The 18,919-nt window shown below is 53.3% G+C and overlaps 1 protein-coding gene across 2 annotated transcripts in view; it reads left to right on the forward strand.

Annotated features, from left to right (window-relative positions):
* The first annotated feature begins 4,546 nt into the window (after nt 1-4,546).
* LOC143817530 (uncharacterized) overlaps nt 4,547-18,919 on the forward strand; it is a 129,849-nt gene continuing 115,476 nt past the window's right edge. For both annotated transcript variants that reach the window (XM_077299019.1, XM_077299020.1), the window contains exon 1: nt 4,547-5,113. The gene's annotated coding sequence lies outside the window, so the exon portion shown is untranslated. The remainder of the gene's footprint in view (nt 5,114-18,919) is intronic.

Below are 18,919 nucleotides of genomic sequence, written 5' to 3' on the forward strand. Positions count from 1 at the left end.
GGGGATGGGGGGAGATTTAATGTGTGTGGGGAGAATTGGAGTGGGGAGGGGGATTTATTGTGTGTGGGGAGAATTGGAGTGGGGATGGGGGATTTATTGTGTGTGGGGAGAATTGGAGTGGGGAGGGGGATTTATTGTGTGTGGGGAGAATTGGAGTGGGGATGGGGGGATATATTGTGTGTGGGGAGAATTGGAGTGGGGATGGGGGGATTTATTGTGTATGGGGAGAATTGGAGTGGGGATGGGGGATTTATTGTGTGTGGGGAGAATTGGAGTGGGGATGGGGGGATTTATTGTGTGTGGGGAGAATTGAAGTGGGGAGGGGGATTTATTGTGTGTGGGGAGAATTGGAGTGGGGATGGGCATTTATTGTGTGTGGGGAGAATTGGAGTGGGGATGGGGGATTTATTGTGTGTGGCGAGAATTGGAGTGGGGATGGGGATTATTGTGTGTAGGGAGTATTTGAGTGGGGATGGGGGATTTATTGTGTGTGGGGAGAATTGGAGTGGGGATGGGGGGATTTATTGTGTGTGGGGAGAATTGGAGTGGGGGATTTATTGTGTGTGGGGAGAATTGGAGTGGGGATGGGGGATTTATTGTGTGTGGGGAGAATTGGAGTGGGGATGGGGGGATATATTGTGTGTGGGGAGAATTGGAGTGGGGATGGGGGGATATATTGTGTGTGGGGAGAATTGGAGTGGGATGGGGGGATTTATTGTGTGTGGCGAGAATTGGAGTGGGGATGGGGATTATTGTGTGTAGGGAGTATTTGAGTGGGGATGGGGGGATTTATTGTGTGTGGCGAGAATTGGAGTGGGGATGGGGGATTTATTGTGTGTGGGGAGAATTGGAGTGGGGATGGGGGATTTATTGTGTGTGGGGAGAATTGGAGTGGGGATGGGGGGATATATTGTGTGTGGGGAGAATTGGAGTGGGGATGGGGATTATTGTGTGTAGGGAGTATTTGAGTGGGGATGGGGATTTATTGTGTGTGGGGAGAATTGGAGTGGGGATGGGGGGATTTATTGTGTATGGGGGGATTTATTGTGTATGGGGAGAATTGGAGTGGGGATGGGGGGATATATTGTGTGTGGGGAGAATTGGAGTGGGGATGGGGGATTTATTGTGTGTGGGGAGAATTGGAGTGGGATGGGGAGATTTATTGTGTGTGGGGAGAATTGGAGTGGGGATGGGGGGATTTATTGTGTATGGGGAGAATTGGAGTGGGGATGGGGGGATTTATTGTGTGTGGGGAGAATTGGAGTGGGGATGGGGGATTTATTGTGTGTGGGGAGAATTGGAGTGGGGATGGGGGATTTATTGTGTATGGGGAGAATTGGAGTGGGGATGGGGGATTTATTGTGTGTGGGGAGAATTGGAGTGGGGATGGGGGATTTATTGTGTGTGGGGAGAATTGGAGTGGGGATGGGGATTTATTGTGTGTGGGGAGAATTGGAGTGGGGATGGGGGGATTTATTGTGTGTGGGGAGAATTGGAGTGGGGATGGGGGGATTTATTGTGTATGGGGAGAATTGGAGTGGGGATGGGGGGATTTATTGTGTATGGGGAGAATTGGAGTGGGGATGGGGGATTTATTGTGTGTGGGGAGAATTGGAGTGGGATGGGGGGATTTATTGTGTGTGGCGAGAATTGGAGTGGGGATGGGGATTATTGTGTGTAGGGAGTATTTGAGTGGGGATGGGGGGATTTATTGTGTGTGGCGAGAATTGGAGTGGGGATGGGGATTATTGTGTGTAGGGAGTATTTGAGTGGGGATGGGGGATTTATTGTGTGTGGCGAGAATTGGAGTGGGGATGGGGGATTTATTGTGTGGGGAAAATTGGAGTGGGGATGGGGATTTATTGTGTGTGGGGAGAATTGGAGTGGGGATGGGGGATATATTGTGTGTGGGGAGAATTGGAGTGGGATGGGGATTTATTGTGTGTAGGGTGTATTTGAGTGGGGATGGGGTGATTTATTGTGTGTGGCGAGAATTGGAGTGGGGATGGGGGATTTATTGTGTGTGGGGAGAATTGAAGTGGGGATGGGGGATTTATTGTGTGTGGGGAGAATTGAAGTGGGGATGGGGGATTTATTGTGTGTGGGGAGAATTGAAGTGGGGATGGGGGATTTATTGTGTGGGGAGAATTGGAGTGGGGATGGGGGATTTATTGTATGTGGGGAGAATTGGAGTGGGGATGGGGATTTATTGTGTGTAGGGTGTATTTGAGTGGGGATGGGGGGATTTATTGTGTGGGGAGAATTGGAGTGGGGATGGGGGTTTATTGTGTGTGGGGAGAATTGGAGTGGGGATGGGGGATATATTGTGTGTGGGGAGAATTGAAGTGGGGATGGGGGGATTTATTGTGTGGGGAGAATTGGAGTGGGGATGGGGGTTTATTGTGTGTGGGGAGAATTGGAGTTGGGATGGGGGATTTATTGTGTGTGGGGAGAATTGAAGTGGGGATGGGGGATTTATTGTGTGGGGAGAATTGGAGTGGGGATGGGGATTTATTGTGTGTGGGGAGAATTGGAGTGGGGATGGGGGATATATTGTGTGTGGGGAGAATTGGAGTGGAATGGGGATTTATTGTGTGTGGCGAGAATTGGAGTGGGGATGGGGTGATTTATTGTGTGTGGCGAGAATTGGAGTGGGGATGGGGGATTTATTGTGTGTGGGGAGAATTGAAGTGGGGATGGGGGATTTATTGTGTGGGGAGAATTGGAGTGGGGTTGGGGGATTTATTGTATGTGGGGAGAATTGGAGTGGGGATGGGGATTTATTGTGTGTAGGGAGTATTTGAGTGGGGATGGGGGGATTTATTGTGTGTGGCGAGAATTGGAGTGGGGATGTTGGGATTTATTTTGTGGCGAGAATTGTAGTGGCGATGTGAGGATTTATTGTGTGTGGGGAGAATTGGAGTGGGAATGGGGGTGTTTAATGTGTGTAGGAAGAATTGGAGTGGGATGGAGGGATTTAATATGTGGGGGTAGATTTGGAGTGGAGATGGGGTTATTTATTGTGTGTGGGGAGATTTGTAGTGGGGATGGGGGGATTTAATGTGTGGGGGAGATTTGAGGACACAAAATGAAGAGCAAAGGGGGAGATGGGGGCATGTATGAGGAAACAGTACAGGGGAATGGGGTGCAGGTATAAGGAAACAGTATGGTGGGGGGCATGTACGAGGAAATAGTATGGGGAAATGAGGGCATGTATGAGGAAACAGTACCAGGGAATGGGTGCAGACAGCATGGGGAGCGAACGGGGAATGTATGTGGACACAATGAGTAGCGATGTGAAAAATGTATGTGGACAGAGTAAGGGGAGTGAGGCTGATGGGATGTGTGCAGACACAGTATGGGGAGTCAGGTGAGCAGGAAGTATAGAAAGTGAGGGGGTGAATATATGAGGAGACACTATGGTGAACAGGGGGGATGTGAGAGGAGACAGTATGAGGAGGGAGGGGAATAGTGTGAGGAGACAGTAAGGGGGGGGGGAAGTGAGTGGGCACAGAATAGAAATTAAGTAGTGGGGGCGTAGCATGGAGGGACAGTGTAAGGGCACAGCCAGGAGGGGACAGTATACCAAGGAGGGGGAGTGTGATGAGAGAGTGCAGTATAAATACTGGGCCCTCTAGGGGAGACACAGTATGAGAGGACAGTGTGAAGAGGGGGCCGGTATGGAAAGGAGAGGTCAGTGTGAAGCACGTGTACCATAAGCGGGACAGTGTGGGGGTCATATTTTAGTGAGGGGCAATTTTTTATTCAGGAGCATTATAATGATACTTCTATCTTTCAGGGCATCACGTGGAGATTTTTTTTGGGGGGGGTGCCAAATTGAATTCCAGCTCCACGGGCCAGAGGACCTAGATATCTCTCGGCAGTCATCTACATGCTGGAGGAGATGGTGGTCCCAGAAGCAGAGGAGGCTGCGGAGAGGATAACATTGTCTCAAAGTTCAAGATGGTCGTCACACAGGCGGATGCCAAGGGGGGGGGGGGGGGGTGGTAGATTACTTCGAACTCTGGCACGTCAGCGCCAAAACATCAGCAACAGCAGCAGCAGTGGTGGAAGAAGCGTCGGTCCCTATTATACTATTTCTACTAGGGTTAAATTGATGCCACTGTGGTATAAGGTCCTCATTTGTGTAAATGTGAACACTCCTGGTTGGGTGTCCGTCTGCTGGACTGGGTGACGACCCCTGGAAGCCCCAAATCAGTCACTGCCACTGCTCCTCGGCTGAGCTCCGCCTCCTAGTCACATGATGGTGACGTCACCGCAGGTCCTTCACTACATCTGATCCCCTGCTTAGCTCCGCCTCCTGGTCACATGATGGTGACGTCACCGCAGGTCCTTCACTACCTCTGATCCCCTGCTTAGCTCCGCCTCCTGGTCACATGATGGTGACCTCACCACAGGTCCTTCACTACCTCTGATCCCATGCTTAGCTCCGCCTCCTGGTCACATGATGGTGACCTCACCACAGGTCCTTCACTACCACTGCTCCTCCACTGAGCTCCTTCTCCTGATCACCTCAAGCTGACGTCACCACAGGTCCTTCACTACCACTGGTCCTCGGCTGAGCTCCGCCTCCTGGTCACATGATGGTGACGTCACCGCAGGTCCTTCACCACCAATACTCCGCTGCTGAGCTCCGCCTCCTGGTCACATGATGATGACGTCACCACAGCTCCTTCACTACCTCTGATCCCCTGCTTAGCTCCGCCTCCTGGTCACATGATGGTGACCTCACCACAGGTCCTTCACTACCACTGCTCCTCCACTGAGCTCCGCCTACAGGTCACCTAGAGCTGACGTCACCGCAGGTCCTTCACTACCTCTGATCCTCTGCTGGGTTCCGCCTCCGGTCACAATGATGGTGACGTCAACATAAGTTTTACTACCTCTGCTCCTCCTCCTGGTCACATGATGCCAACATCACTACATAGCCTTAACTGCCTCTGCTCTTCTGCTGAGCTCCGCCTCCTGGTCACATGACGGTGACGTCACCGCAGGTCCTTCAGCTGTTGTAGTGCGGTGTGCTGGTTGCCTGGTCTCAGCCGCTGTACACACAGCACATAGCGCACGTCTGCGGCTTTGCGTTCTCTGTCAGGTAAGAGGCTGCAGAGGATTGTGGGGTGAGAGCGGGGTCTCCGGGCACATGGCGGCTCTGTGCACACCTGAAGTGTTTGTGTAGACTGAGCTTTCTGGTGCAGCTCCTGGCCGGACAGACACAGTGTGAGCTCTGCGCCTTTTTCTGTGCGTTTTGTTGCCGATTCTTCGTGAGTGTTCCGTCTCTGCGGCCGTCTGTTGTGATCCTGCAGGTAAATGCGCCTGTAATGACTGGGTGACGTGGGGACTGTGCAGACGATCAGGAATCAGCAGCTCATTGGACGCAGCACGTGTCCGCCGCCGTCTACTGAACGCTGGTGACGCCTCTGTGATCACTGAGCCGCGCGGACTCACGTCCGATACATTGTACGGTGGCTCCACAGGATAAGTAGACGTCTGGAGAGAGGCGCCGCATGTCTGTCTCCGCAGGTGATGTGCGGGCGAAATCCCATCCACTATGCTGTAACACCTGCACGCTACATGTCGGACACAGCGCAAGAACAGAGCGTCCAACCCGCAGCTCTTACTGATGGTGGGCACATACCCTGACAGGCTGCAGCTTGTAATCCTGCACCGCAGAGAGTGTACACAGCGTCCAACCCGCAGCACTTACTGATCGTGGGCACATACCCTGACAGGCTGCAGCTTGTAATCCTGCACTGCAGAGAGTGTACACAGCGTCCAACCCGCAGCTCTTACTGATCGTGGGCACATACCCTGACAGGCTGCAGCTTGTAATCCTGTACTGCAGAGAGTGTACACAGCGTCCAACCCGCAGCACTAACTGATCGTAGGCACATACCCTGACAGGCTGCAGCTTGTAATCCTGCACTGCAGAGAGTGTACACAGCGTCCAACCTGCAGCACTTACTGATCGTGGGCACATACCCTGACAGGCTGCAGCTTGTAATCCTGCACCGCAGAGAGTGTACACAGCGTCCAACCCGCAGCTCTTACTAATCGTGGGCACATACCCTGACAGGCTGCAGCTTATAATCCTGCCCTGCAGAGAGTGTACACAGCGTCCAACCCGCAGCACTTACTGATCGTGGGCACATACCCTGACAGGCTGCAGCTTATAATCCTGCCCTGCAGAGAGTGTACACAGCGTCCAACCCGCAGCACTTACTGATCGTGGGCACATACCCTGACAGGCTGCAGCTTATAATCCTGCCCTGCAGAGAGTGTACACAGCGTCCAACCCGCAGCTCTTACTGATCGTGGGCGCATACCCTGACAGGCTGCAGCTTGTAATCCTGCACTGCAGAGAGTGTACACAGCGTCCAACCCGCAGCACTTACTGATCGTGGGCACATACCCTGACAGGCTGCAGCTTGTAATCCTGCACCTCAGAGAGTGTACACAGCGTCCAACCCGCAGCTCTTACTGATCGTGGGCACATACCCTGACAGGCTGCAGCTTGTAATCCTGCACCGCAGAGAGTGTACACAGCGTCCAACCCGCAGCTCTTACTGATCGTGGGCACATACCCTGACAGGCTGCAGCTTGTAATCCTGCACCGCAGAGAGTGCACACAGCGTCCAACCCGCAGCTCTTACTGATCGTGGGCACATACCCTGACAGGCTGCAGCTTGTAATCCTGCACCTCAGAGAGTCTACACAGCGTCCAACCCGCAGCTCTTACTGATCGTCGGCACATACCCTGACAGGCTGCAGCTTGTAATCCTGCACTGCAGAGAGTGTACACAGCGTCCAACCCGCAGCACTTACTGATCGTCGGCACATACCCTGACAGGCTGCAGCTTGTAATCCTGCACCGTAGAGTGTACACAGCGTCCAACCCGCAGCTCTTACTGATCGTGGGCACATACCCTGACAGGCTGCAGCTTGTAATCCTGCACCGCAGAGAGTGTACACAGCGTCCAACCCGCAGCTCTTACTGATCGTGGGCACATACCCTGACAGGCTGCAGCTTGTAATCCTGCACCGCAGAGAGTGTACACAGCGTCCAACCCGCAGCACTTACTGATCGTGGGCACATACCCTGACAGGCTGCAGCTTGTAATCCTGCACCGTAGAGTGTACACAGCGTCCAACCCGCAGCTCTTACTGATCGTGGGCACATACCCTGACAGGCTGCAGCTTGTAATCCTGCACCGCAGAGAGTGTACACAGCATCCAACCCGCAGCTCTTACTGATCGTGGGCGCATACCCTGACAGGCTGCAGCTTGTAATCCTGCACCGCAGAGAGTGTACACAGCGTCCAACCCGCAGCTCTTACTGATGGTAGGCACATACCCTGACAGGCTGCAGCTTGTAATCCTGCACCGCAGAGAGTGTACACAGCGTCCAACCCACAGCTCTTACTAATCGTGGGCACATACCCTGACAGGCTGCAGCTTGTAATCCTGCACCGCAGAGAGTGTACACAGCATCCAACCCGCAGCTCTTACTGATCGTGGGCACATACCCTGACAGGCTGCAGCTTGTAATCCTGCACCGCAGAGAGTGTACACAGCGTCCAACCCACAGCTCTTACTAATCGTGGGCACATACCCTGACAGGCTGCAGCTTGTAATCCTGCACCGCAGAGAGTGTACACAGCGTCCAACCCACAGCACTTACTGATCGTAGGCACATACCCTGACAGGCTGCAGCTTGTAAACCTGCACCGCAGAGAGTGCACACAGCGTCCAACCCGCAGCTCTTACTGATCGTGGGCACATACCCTGACAGGCTGCAGCTTGTAAACCTGCACCGCAGAGAGTGTACACAGCGTCCAACCCGCAGCTCTTACTGATCGTGGGCACATACCCTGACAGGCTGCAGCTTGTAATCCTGTACTGCAGAGAGTGTACACAGCGTCCAACCCGCAGCTCTTACTGATCATGGGCACATACCCTGACAGGCTGCAGCTTGTAATCCTGTACTGCAGAGAGTGTACACAGCGTCCAACCCGCAGCTCTTACTGATCGTGGGCACATACCCTGACAGGCTGCAGCTTGTAATCCTGCACTGCAGAGAGTGTACACAGCGTCCATCCCGCAGCACTTACTGATGGTAGGCACATACCCTGACAGGCTGCAGCTTGTAATCCTGCACCGCAGAGAGTGTACACAGCGTCCAACACACAGCACTTACTGATCGTAGGCACATACCCTGACAGGCTGCAGCTTGTAATCCTGCACCGCAGAGAGTGTACACAGCGTCCAACCCACAGCACTTACTGATCGTAGGCACATACCCTGACAGGCTGCAGCTTGTAATCCTGCACCGCAGAGAGTGTACACAGCGTCCAACCAGCAGCTCTTACTGATCGTGGGCAAATACCCTAACAGGCTGCAGCTTGTAATCCTGCACCGCAGAGAGTGTACACAGCGTCCAACCCGCAGCACTTACTGATCGTAGGCACATACCCTGACAGGCTGCAGCTTGTAATCCTGCACCGCAGAGAGTGTACACAGCGTCCAACCCGCAGCTCTTACTGATCGTGGGCACATACCCTGACAGGCTGCAGCTTGTAATCCTGCACCGCAGAGAGTGTACACAGCGTCCAACCCGCAGCTCTTACTGATCGTAGGCACATACCCTGACAGGCTGCAGCTTGTAATCCTGCTCTGCAGAGAATGTACACAGCGTCCAACCCGCAGCACTTACTGATCGTGGGCACATACCCTGACAGGCTGCAGCTTGTAATCCTGCACTGCAGAGAGTGTACACAGCGTCCAACCCGCAGCTCTTACTGATCGTGGGCACATACCCTGACAGGCTGCAGCTTGTAATCCTGCACCTCAGAGAGTGTACACAGCGTCCAACCCGCAGCTCTTACTGATCGTAGGCACATACCCTGACAGGCTGCAGCTTGTAATCCTGCACCGTAGAGTGTACACAGCGACCAACCCGCAGCTCTTACTGATCGTGGGCACATACCCTGACAGGCTGCAGCTTGTAATCCTGCACCGCAGAGAGTGTACACAGCGTCCAACCCGCAGCACTTACTGATCGTAGGCGCATACCCTGACAGGCTGCAGCTTGTAATCCTGCACCGCAGAGAGTGTACACAGCGTCCAACCCGCAGCTCTTACTGATCGTGGGCACATACCCTGACAGGCTGCAGCCTGTAATCCTGCACCGCAGAGAGTGTACACAGCGACCAACCCGCAGCTCTTACTGATTGTGGGCACATACCCTGACAGGCTGCAGCTTGTAATCCTGCACCGCAGAGAGTGTACACAGCGTCCAACCCGCAGCTCTTACTGATCGTGGGCACATACCCTGACAGGCTGCAGCTTGTAATCCTGCACCACAGAGAGTGTACACAGCGACCAACCCGCATCTCTTACTGATTGTGGGCACATACCCTGACAGGCTGCAGCTTGTAATCCTGCACCGTAGAGTGTACACAGCGTCCAACCCGCAGCTCTTACTGATCGTAGGCACATACCCTGACAGGCTGCAGCTTGTAATCCTGCACCGTAGAGTGTACACAGCGTCCAACCCGCAGCACTTACTGATCGTAGGCACATACCCTGACAGGCTGCAGCTTGTAATCCTGCACCGTAGAGTGTACACAGCGTCCAACCCGCAGCTCTTACTGATCGTGGGCACATACCCTGACAGGCTGCAGCTTGTAATCCTGCACCGCAGAGAGTGTACACAGCGACCAACCCGCAGCTCTTACTGATTGTGGGCACATATCCTGACAGGCTGCAGCTTGTAATCCTGCACTGCAGAGAGTGTACACAGCGTCCAACCCGCAGCTCTTACTGATCGTGGGCACATACCCTGACAGGCTGCAGCTTGTAATCCTGCACCGTAGAGTGTACACAGCGACCAACCCGCAGCTCTTACTGATCGTGGGCACATACCCTGACAGGCTGCAGCTTGTAATCCTGCACCGCAGAGAGTGTACACAGCGTCCAACCCGCAGCACTTACTGATCGTAGGCGCATACCCTGACAGGCTGCAGCTTGTAATCCTGCACCGCAGAGAGTGTACACAGCGTCCAACCCGCAGCTCTTACTGATCGTGGGCACATACCCTGACAGGCTGCAGCTTGTAATCCTGTACTGCAGAGAGTGTACACAGCGTCCAACCCGCAGCTCTTACTGATCGTGGGCACATACCCTGACAGGCTGCAGCTTGTAATCCTGTACTGCAGAGAGTGTACACAGCGTCCAACCCGCAGCACTTACTGATCGTGGGCACATACCCTGACAGGCTGCAGCTTGTAATCCTGCACCGTAGAGAGTGTACACAGCGTCCAACCCGCAGCTCTTACTGATCGTGGGCACATACCCTGACAGGCTGCAGCTTGTAATCCTGCACCGCAGAGAGTGTACACAGCGACCAACCCGCAGCTCTTACTGATTGTGGGCACATATCCTGACAGGCTGCAGCTTGTAATCCTGCACCGCAGAGAGTGTACACAGCGTCCAACCCGCAGCACTTACTGATCGTGGGCACATACCCTGACAGGCTGCAGCTTGTAATCCTGCACTGCAGAGAGTGTACGCAGCGTCCAACCCGCAGCTCTTACTGATCGTAGGCACATACCCTGACAGGCTGCAGCTTGTAAACCTGCACTGCAGAGAGTGTACACAGCGTCCAACCCGCAGCTCTTACTGATCATAGGAACATACCCTGGCAGGCTGCAGCTTGTAAACCTGCCCTGCAGAGAGTGTACACAGCGTCCAACCCGCAGCACTTACTGATCGTGGGCACATACCCTGACAGGCTGCAGCTTGTAATCCTTCACCGCAGAGAGTGTACACAGCGTCCAACACGCAGCTCTTACTGATCGTGGGCACATACCCTGACAGGCTGCAGCTTGTAATCCTGCACCGCAGAGAGTGTACACAGCGTCCAACCCGCAGCTCTTACTGATCGTGGGCACATACCCTGACAGGCTGCAGCTTGTAATCCTGCACCGCAGAGAGTGTACACAGCGTCCAACCCGCAGCACTTACTGATCGTAGGCACATACCCTGACAGGCTGCAGCTTGTAATCCTGCACCGCAGAGAGTGTACACAGCGTCCAACCCGCAGCACTTACTGATTGTAGGCACATACCCTGACAGGCTGCAGCTTGTAATCCTGCACCTTAGAGTGTACACAGCGTCCAACCCGCAGCTCTTACTGATCATGGGCACATACCCTGACAGGCTGCAGCTTGTAATCCTGCACCGCAGAGAGTGTACACAGCGACCAACCCGCAGCTCTTACTGATCGTGGGCACATACCCTGACAGGCTGCAGCTTGTAATCCTGCACCGCAGAGAGTGTACACAGCGACCAACCCGCAGCTCTTACTGATTGTGGGCACATATCCTGACAGGCTGCAGCTTGTAATCCTGCACTGCAGAGAGTGTACACAGCGTCCAACCTGCAGCGCTTACTGATCGTGGGCACATACCCTGACAGGCTGCAGCTTGTAATCCTGCACCGTAGAGTGTACACAGCGACCAACCCGCAGCTCTTACTGATCGTGGGCACATACCCTGGCAGGCTGCAGCTTGTAATCCTGTACTGCAGAGAGTGTACACAGCGTCCAACCCGCAGCTCTTACTGATCGTGGGCACATACCCTGACAGGCTGCAGCTTGTAATCCTGCACCGTAGAGTGTACACAGCGACCAACCCGCAGCTCTTACTGATCGTGGGCACATACCCTGACAGGCTGCAGCTTGTAATCCTGCACCGCAGAGAGTGTACACAGCGTCCAACCCGCAGCACTTACTGATCGTAGGCGCATACCCTGACAGGCTGCAGCTTGTAATCCTGCACCGCAGAGAGTGTACACAGCGTCCAACCCGCAGCTCTTACTGATCGTGGGCACATACCCTGACAGGCTGCAGCTTGTAATCCTGCACCGCAGAGAGTGTACACAGCGACCAACCCGCAGCTCTTACTGATTGTGGGCACATATCCTGACAGGCTGCAGCTTGTAATCCTGCACCGCAGAGAGTGTACACAGCGTCCAACCCGCAGCACTTACTGATCGTAGGCACATACCCTGACAGGCTGCAGCTTGTAATCCTGCACTGCAGAGAGTGTACACAGCGACCAACCCGCAGCTCTTACTGATCGTGGGCACATACCCTGACAGGCTGCAGCTTGTAATCCTGTACTGCAGAGAGTGTACAATGCGTCCAACCCGCAGCACTTACTGATCGTGGGCACATACCCTGAGAGGCTGCAGCTTGTAATCCTGCACCGCAGAGAGTGTACACAGCGTCCAACCCGCAGCTCTTACTGATCGTGGGCACATACCCTGACAGGCTGCAGCTTGTAATCCTGCACCGTAGAGTGTGTACACAGCGTCCAACCCTCTGCTCTTACTGATCGTAGGCACATACCCTGACAGGCTGCAGCTTGTAATCCTGCACCGTAGAGAGTGTACACAGCGTCCAACCCGCAGCACTTACTGATCGTAGGCACATACCCTGACAGGCTGCAGCTTGTAATCCTGCACCGCAGAGAGTGTACACAGCGTCCAACCCGCAGCTCTTACTGATCGTGGGCACATACCCTGACAGGCTGCAGCTTGTAATCCTGCACCACAGAGAGTGTACACAGCGACCAACCCGCAGCTCTTACTGATTGTGGGCACATATCCTGACAGGCTGCAGCTTGTAATCCTGCACCGCAGAGAGTGTACACAGCGTCCAACCCGCAGCACTTACTGATCGTGGGCACATACCCTGACAGGCTGCAGCTTGTAATCCTGCACCGTAGAGTGTACACAGCGACCAACCCGCAGCTCTTACTGATCGTGGGCACATACCCTGACAGGTTGCGGCTTGTAATCCTGCACTGCAGAGAGTACACAGCGACCAACCCGCAGCACTTACTGATCGTAGGCACATACCCTGACAGGCTGCAGCTTGTAATCCTGCACCGCAGAGAGTGTACACAGCGTCCAACCCGCAGCTCTTACTGATCGTGGGCACATACCCTGACAGGCTGCAGCTTGTAATCCTGCACTGCAGAGAGTGTACACAGCGTCCAACCCGCAGCTCTTACTGATCGTAGGCACATACCCTGACAGGCTGCAGCTTGTAAACCTGCCCTGCAGAGAGTGTACACAGCGTCCAACCCGCAGCTCTTACTGATCGTGGGCACATACCCTGACAGGCTGCAGCTTGTAAACCTGCCCTGCAGAGAGTGTACACAGCGTCCAACCCGCAGCACTTACTGATCGTGGGCACATACCCTGACAGGCTGCAGCTTGTAATCCTGTACTGCAGAGAGTGTACAATGCGTCCAACCCGCAGCACTTACTGATCGTGGGCACATACCCTGACAGGCTGCAGCTTGTAATCCTGCACCGTAGAGTGTACACAGCGACCAACCCGCAGCTCTTACTGATCGTGGGCACATACCCTGACAGGCTGCAGCTTGTAATCCTGCACCGCAGAGAGTGTACACAGCGTCCAACCCGCAGCACTTACTGATCGTGGGCACATACCCTGACAGGCTGCAGCTTGTAATCCTGCACCGCAGAGAGTGTACACAGCGTCCAACCCGCAGCACTTACTGATCGTGGGCACATAACCTGACAGGCTGCAGCTTGTATTCCTGCACCGCAGAGAGTGTACACAGCGTCCAACCCGCAGCAGTTACTGATCGTGGGCACATACCCTGACAGGCTGCAGCTTGTAATCCTGCACCGCAGAGAGTGTACACAGCGTCCAACCAGCAGCACTTACTGATCGTAGGCACATACCCTGACAGGCTGCAGCTTGTAATCCTGCACCGCAGAGAGTGTACACAGCGTCCAACCCGCAGCACTTACTGATCGTAGGCACATACCCTGACAGGCTGCAGCTTGTAATCCTGCACCGCAGAGAGTGTACGCAGCGTCCAACCCGCAGCACTTACTGATGGTAGACACATACCCTGACAGGCTGCAGCTTGTAATCCTGCACCGCAGAGAGTGTACACAGCGATCAACCCGCAGCTCTTACTGATTGTGGGCACATATCCTGACAGGCTGCAGCTTGTAATCCTGCACTGCAGAGAGTGTACACAGCGTCCAACCCGCAGCTCTTACTGATCGTGGGCACATACCCTGACAGGCCGCAGCTTGTAATCCTGCACCGCAGAGAGTGTATACAGCGATCAACCCGCAGCTCTTACTGATTGTGGGCACATACCCTGAGAGGCTGCAGCTTGTAATCCTGCACCGCAGAGAGTGTACACAGCGTCCAACCCGCAGCTCTTACTGATCGTGGGCACATACCCTGACAGGCTGCAGCTTGTAATCCTGCACCGTAGAGTGTGTACACAGCGTCCAACCCTCAGCTCTTACTGATCGTAGGCACATACCCTGACAGGCTGCAGCTTGTAATCCTGCACCGTAGAGAGTGTACACAGCGTCCAACCCGCAGCACTTACTGATCGTAGGCACATACCCTGACAGGCTGCAGCTTGTAATCCTGCACCACAGAGAGTGTACACAGCGACCAACCCGCAGCTCTTACTGATTGTGGGCACATATCCTGACAGGCTGCAGCTTGTAATCCTGCACCGCAGAGAGTGTACACAGCGTCCAACCCGCAGCACTTACTGATCGTGGGCACATACCCTGACAGGCTGCAGCTTGTAATCCTGCACCGTAGAGTGTACACAGCGACCAACCCGCAGCTCTTACTGATCGTGGGCACATACCCTGACAGGCTGCAGCTTGTAATCCTGCACCGCAGAGAGTGTACACAGCGTCCAACCCGCAGCTCTTACTGATCGTGGGCACATACCCTGACAGGCTGCAGCTTGTAATCCTGCACTGCAGAGAGTGTACACAGCGTCCAACCCGCAGCTCTTACTGATCATAGGAACATACCCTGACAGGCTGCAGCTTGTAAACCTGCCCTGCAGAGAGTGTACACAGCGTCCAACCCGCAGCTCTTACTGATCGTGGGCACATACCCTGACAGGCTGCAGCTTGTAATCCTGCACCGCAGAGAGTGTACACAGCGTCCAACCCGCAGCACTTACTGATCGTGGGCACATACCCTGACAGGCTGCAGCTTGTAATCCTGCACCGCACAGAGTGTACACAGCGTCCAACCCGCAGCACTTACTGATCGTGGGCACATACCCTGACAGGCTGCAGCTTGTAATCCTGCACCGCAGAGAGTGTACACAGCGTCCAACCCGCAGCACTTACTGATCGTGGGCACATACCCTGACAGGCTGCAGCTTGTAATCCTGCCACAGAGAGTGTACACAGCGTCCAACCCGCAGCACTTACTGATTGTGGGCACATACCCTGACAGGCTGCAGCTTGTAATCCTGCACCGCAGAGAGTGTACACAGCGTCCAACCCGCAGCTCTTACTGATCGTAGGCACATACTCTGACAGGCTGCAGCTTGTAATCCTGCACCGCAGAGAGTGTACACAGCGTCCAACCCGCAGCACTTACTGATCGTAGGCACATACCCTGACAGGCTGCAGCTTGTAATCCTGCACCGCAGAGTGTGTACTGTTATGACCCCAATGGCGAGGGTCTCAGAGGAACGTGGAAGTCTGCAGAATACAAAAATCCAGCTCATAGGGCAGTGGTAACTGGGTTGACCATGTATCTACTCCTAACGCCAACACTAGAAGTAGCCGGGGATCATTCCTACGTTGATTCTAGATGACACGCGCCAGCCGGAGAATCTAGCTACCCCTAGTAGAGGAAAACAAAGACCTTTCTTGCCTCCAGAGAAGGGGACCCCAAAGCTGGATAGAAGCCCCCCACAAATAATGACGGTGAGGTAAGAGGAAATGACAAACACAGAAATGAACCAGGTTTAGCACAGAGAGGCCCGCTTACTGATAGCAGAATAAAGAAAGGTAACTTATATGGTCAACAAAAACCCTATCAAAATCCACACTGGAAATTCAAGAACCCCCGAACCGTCTAACGGTCCGGGGGGAGAACACCAGCCCCCCTAGAGCTTCCAGCAAAGGTCAGGATATAGTTTGGGAACAAGCTGGACAAAAATACAAAACCAAAACAAATAGCAAAAAGCAAAAGGCAGACTTAGCTGATATAACTGGAACCAGGATCAGTAGACAAGAGCACAGCAGACTAGCTCTGATAACTACGTTGCCAGGCATTGAACTGAAGGTCCAGGGAGCTTATATCGCAACACCCCTAACTAACGACCCAGGTGCGGATAAAAGGAATGACAGAAAAACCAGAGTCAAAAAACTAGTAACCACTAGAGGGAGCAAAAAGCAAATTCACAACAGTACCCCCCCCTTAGTGAGGGGTCACCGAACCCTCACCACGACCACCAGGGCGATCAGGATGAGCGGCATGAAAGGCACGAACTAAATCGGCCGCATGAACATCAGAGGCGACCACCCAGGAATTATCCTCCTGACCATAGCCCTTCCACTTGACCAGGTACTGAAGCCTCCGCCTGGAGAGGCGAGAATCCAAGATCTTCTCCACCACGTACTCCAACTCGCCCTCAACCAACACCGGAGCAGGAGGCTCAGCAGAAGGAACTACAGGCACAATGTACCGCCGCAACAAGGACCTATGAAATACATTGTGAATAGCAAACGACACAGGAAGATCCAGACGAAAAGATACAGGATTAAGGATTTCCAATATCTTGTAAGGCCCAATAAAACGAGGTTTAAATTTGGGAGAGGAGACCTTCATAGGAACAAAGCGGGAAGAAAGCCATACCAAATCCCCAACGCGTAGTCGGGGACCCACACCGCGGCGGCGGTTGGCAAAGCGCTGAGCCTTCTCCTGTGACAACTTCAAGTTGTCCACCACATGATTCCAGATCTGCTGCAACCTATCCACCACAGAATCCACCCCAGGACAGTCAGAAGGCTCCACATGACCCGAAGAAAAGCGAGGATGGAAACCAGAGTTGCAGAAAAAAGGTGAAACCAAGGTGGCGGAACTAGCCCGATTATTAAGGGCAAACTCAGCCAACGGCAAGAATGTCACCCAATCGTCCTGATCAGCAGAGACAAAACACCTCAAATAAGCCTCCAAAGTCTGATTGGTTCGCTCCGTCTGTCCATTAGTCTGAGGATGGAAAGCAGACGAAAACGACAAATCAATGCCCATCCTACTACAAAAGGATCGCCAGAACCTGGAAACGAACTGGGATCCTCTGTCTGACACAATATTCTCAGGGATGCCGTGCAAACGAACCACGTTCTGGAAAAACACAGGAACCAGATCGGAAGAGGAAGGCAGCTTAGGCAAAGGAACCAAATGGACCATCTTGGAGAAGCGATCACATATCACCCAGATAACGGACATGCCCTGAGATAGCGGAAGATCAGAAATGAAATCCATGGAGATATGTGTCCAAGGTCTCTTCGGGACAGGCAAGGGCAAGAGCAAACCGCTGGCACGAGAACAGCAAGGCTTAGCTCGAGCACAAGTCCCACAGGACTGCACAAATGACCGCACATCCCTTGACAAGGAAGGCCACCAAAAGGACCTGGCCACCAGATCTCTGGTGCCAAAAATTCCCGGGTGACCTGCCAACACCGAGGAATGAACCTCGGAAATGACTCTGCTGGTCCACTTATCCGGGACAAACAGTCTGTCAGGTGGACAAGACTCAGGCCTATCAGCCTGAAATCTCTGCAACACACGTCGCAGATCCGGAGAAATAGCTGACAAGATAACTCCATCTTTAAGAATACCAACAGGATCAGCGACTCCAGGAGCATCAGGCACAAAGCTCCTAGAAAGAGCATCGGCCTTCACATTCTTTGAACCAGGTAAATACGAGACAACAAAATCAAGGCGGGAGAAAAACAATGACCAGCGGGCCTGTCTCGGATTAAGGCGTTTAGCAGACTCGAGATACATCAGATTTTTGTGATCAGTCAAGACCACCACACGATGCTTAGCACCCTCGAGCCAATGACGCTACTCCACAAATGCCCATTTCATGGCCAACAACTCCCGATTGCCCACATCATAATTTCGCTCGGCAGGCGAAAACTTCCTAGAGAAAAAGGCACAAGGTTTCATAACAGAGCAACCAGGGCCTCTCTGCGACAAAACGGCCCCTGCCCCAATCTCCGAAGCATCCACCTCAACCTGAAAGGGAAGTGAGACGTCAGGCTGGCACAAAACAGGCGCCGAAGTAAACCGGCGTTTCAACTCCTGGAAAGCCTCCACGGCAGCAGGAGCCCAGTTAGCTACATCGGAGCCCTTCTTGGTCATATCCGTCAAAGGTTTCACAATGCTAGAAAAATTAGCGATAAAACGACGGTAGAAGTTAGCGAAGCCCAAGAACTTCTGAAGACTCTTAACTGACGAGGGCTGAGTCCAATCAAGAATAGCTCGGACCTTGACTGGGTCCATCTCCACAGCAGAAGGGGAAAAAATGAACCCCAAAAAGGGAACCTTCTGTACACCAAAGAGACACTTTGAGCCCTTGACAAACAAAGAATTTTCACGCAAAATTTTAAAGACCAACCTGACCTGCTCCACATGCGAATCCCAATTACCAGAAAAAACCAAAATATCATCCAGATAAACAATCAAAAATTTATCCAGATACTTCCGGAAAATGTCATGCATAAAGGACTGAAAAACTGAAGGCGCATTGGAGAGACCAAAAGGCATCACCAAGTACTCAAAATGACCTTCGGGCGTATTGAATGCGGTTTTCCATTCATCATCTTGCTTAATGCGCACAAGGTTGTACGCACCACGAAGGTCTATCTTGGTGAACCACTTGGCACCCTTAATCCGGGCAAACAAGTCAGACAACAGCGGTAAAGGATACTGAAATTTGACAGTGATCTTATTTAAAAGCCGATAATCAATACAAGGTCTCAAAGATCCGTCCTTTTTTGC

Source organism: Ranitomeya variabilis, chromosome 3, assembly GCF_051348905.1.
Source record: "Ranitomeya variabilis isolate aRanVar5 chromosome 3, aRanVar5.hap1, whole genome shotgun sequence".
Taxonomy (NCBI): Eukaryota; Metazoa; Chordata; class Amphibia; order Anura; family Dendrobatidae; genus Ranitomeya; species Ranitomeya variabilis.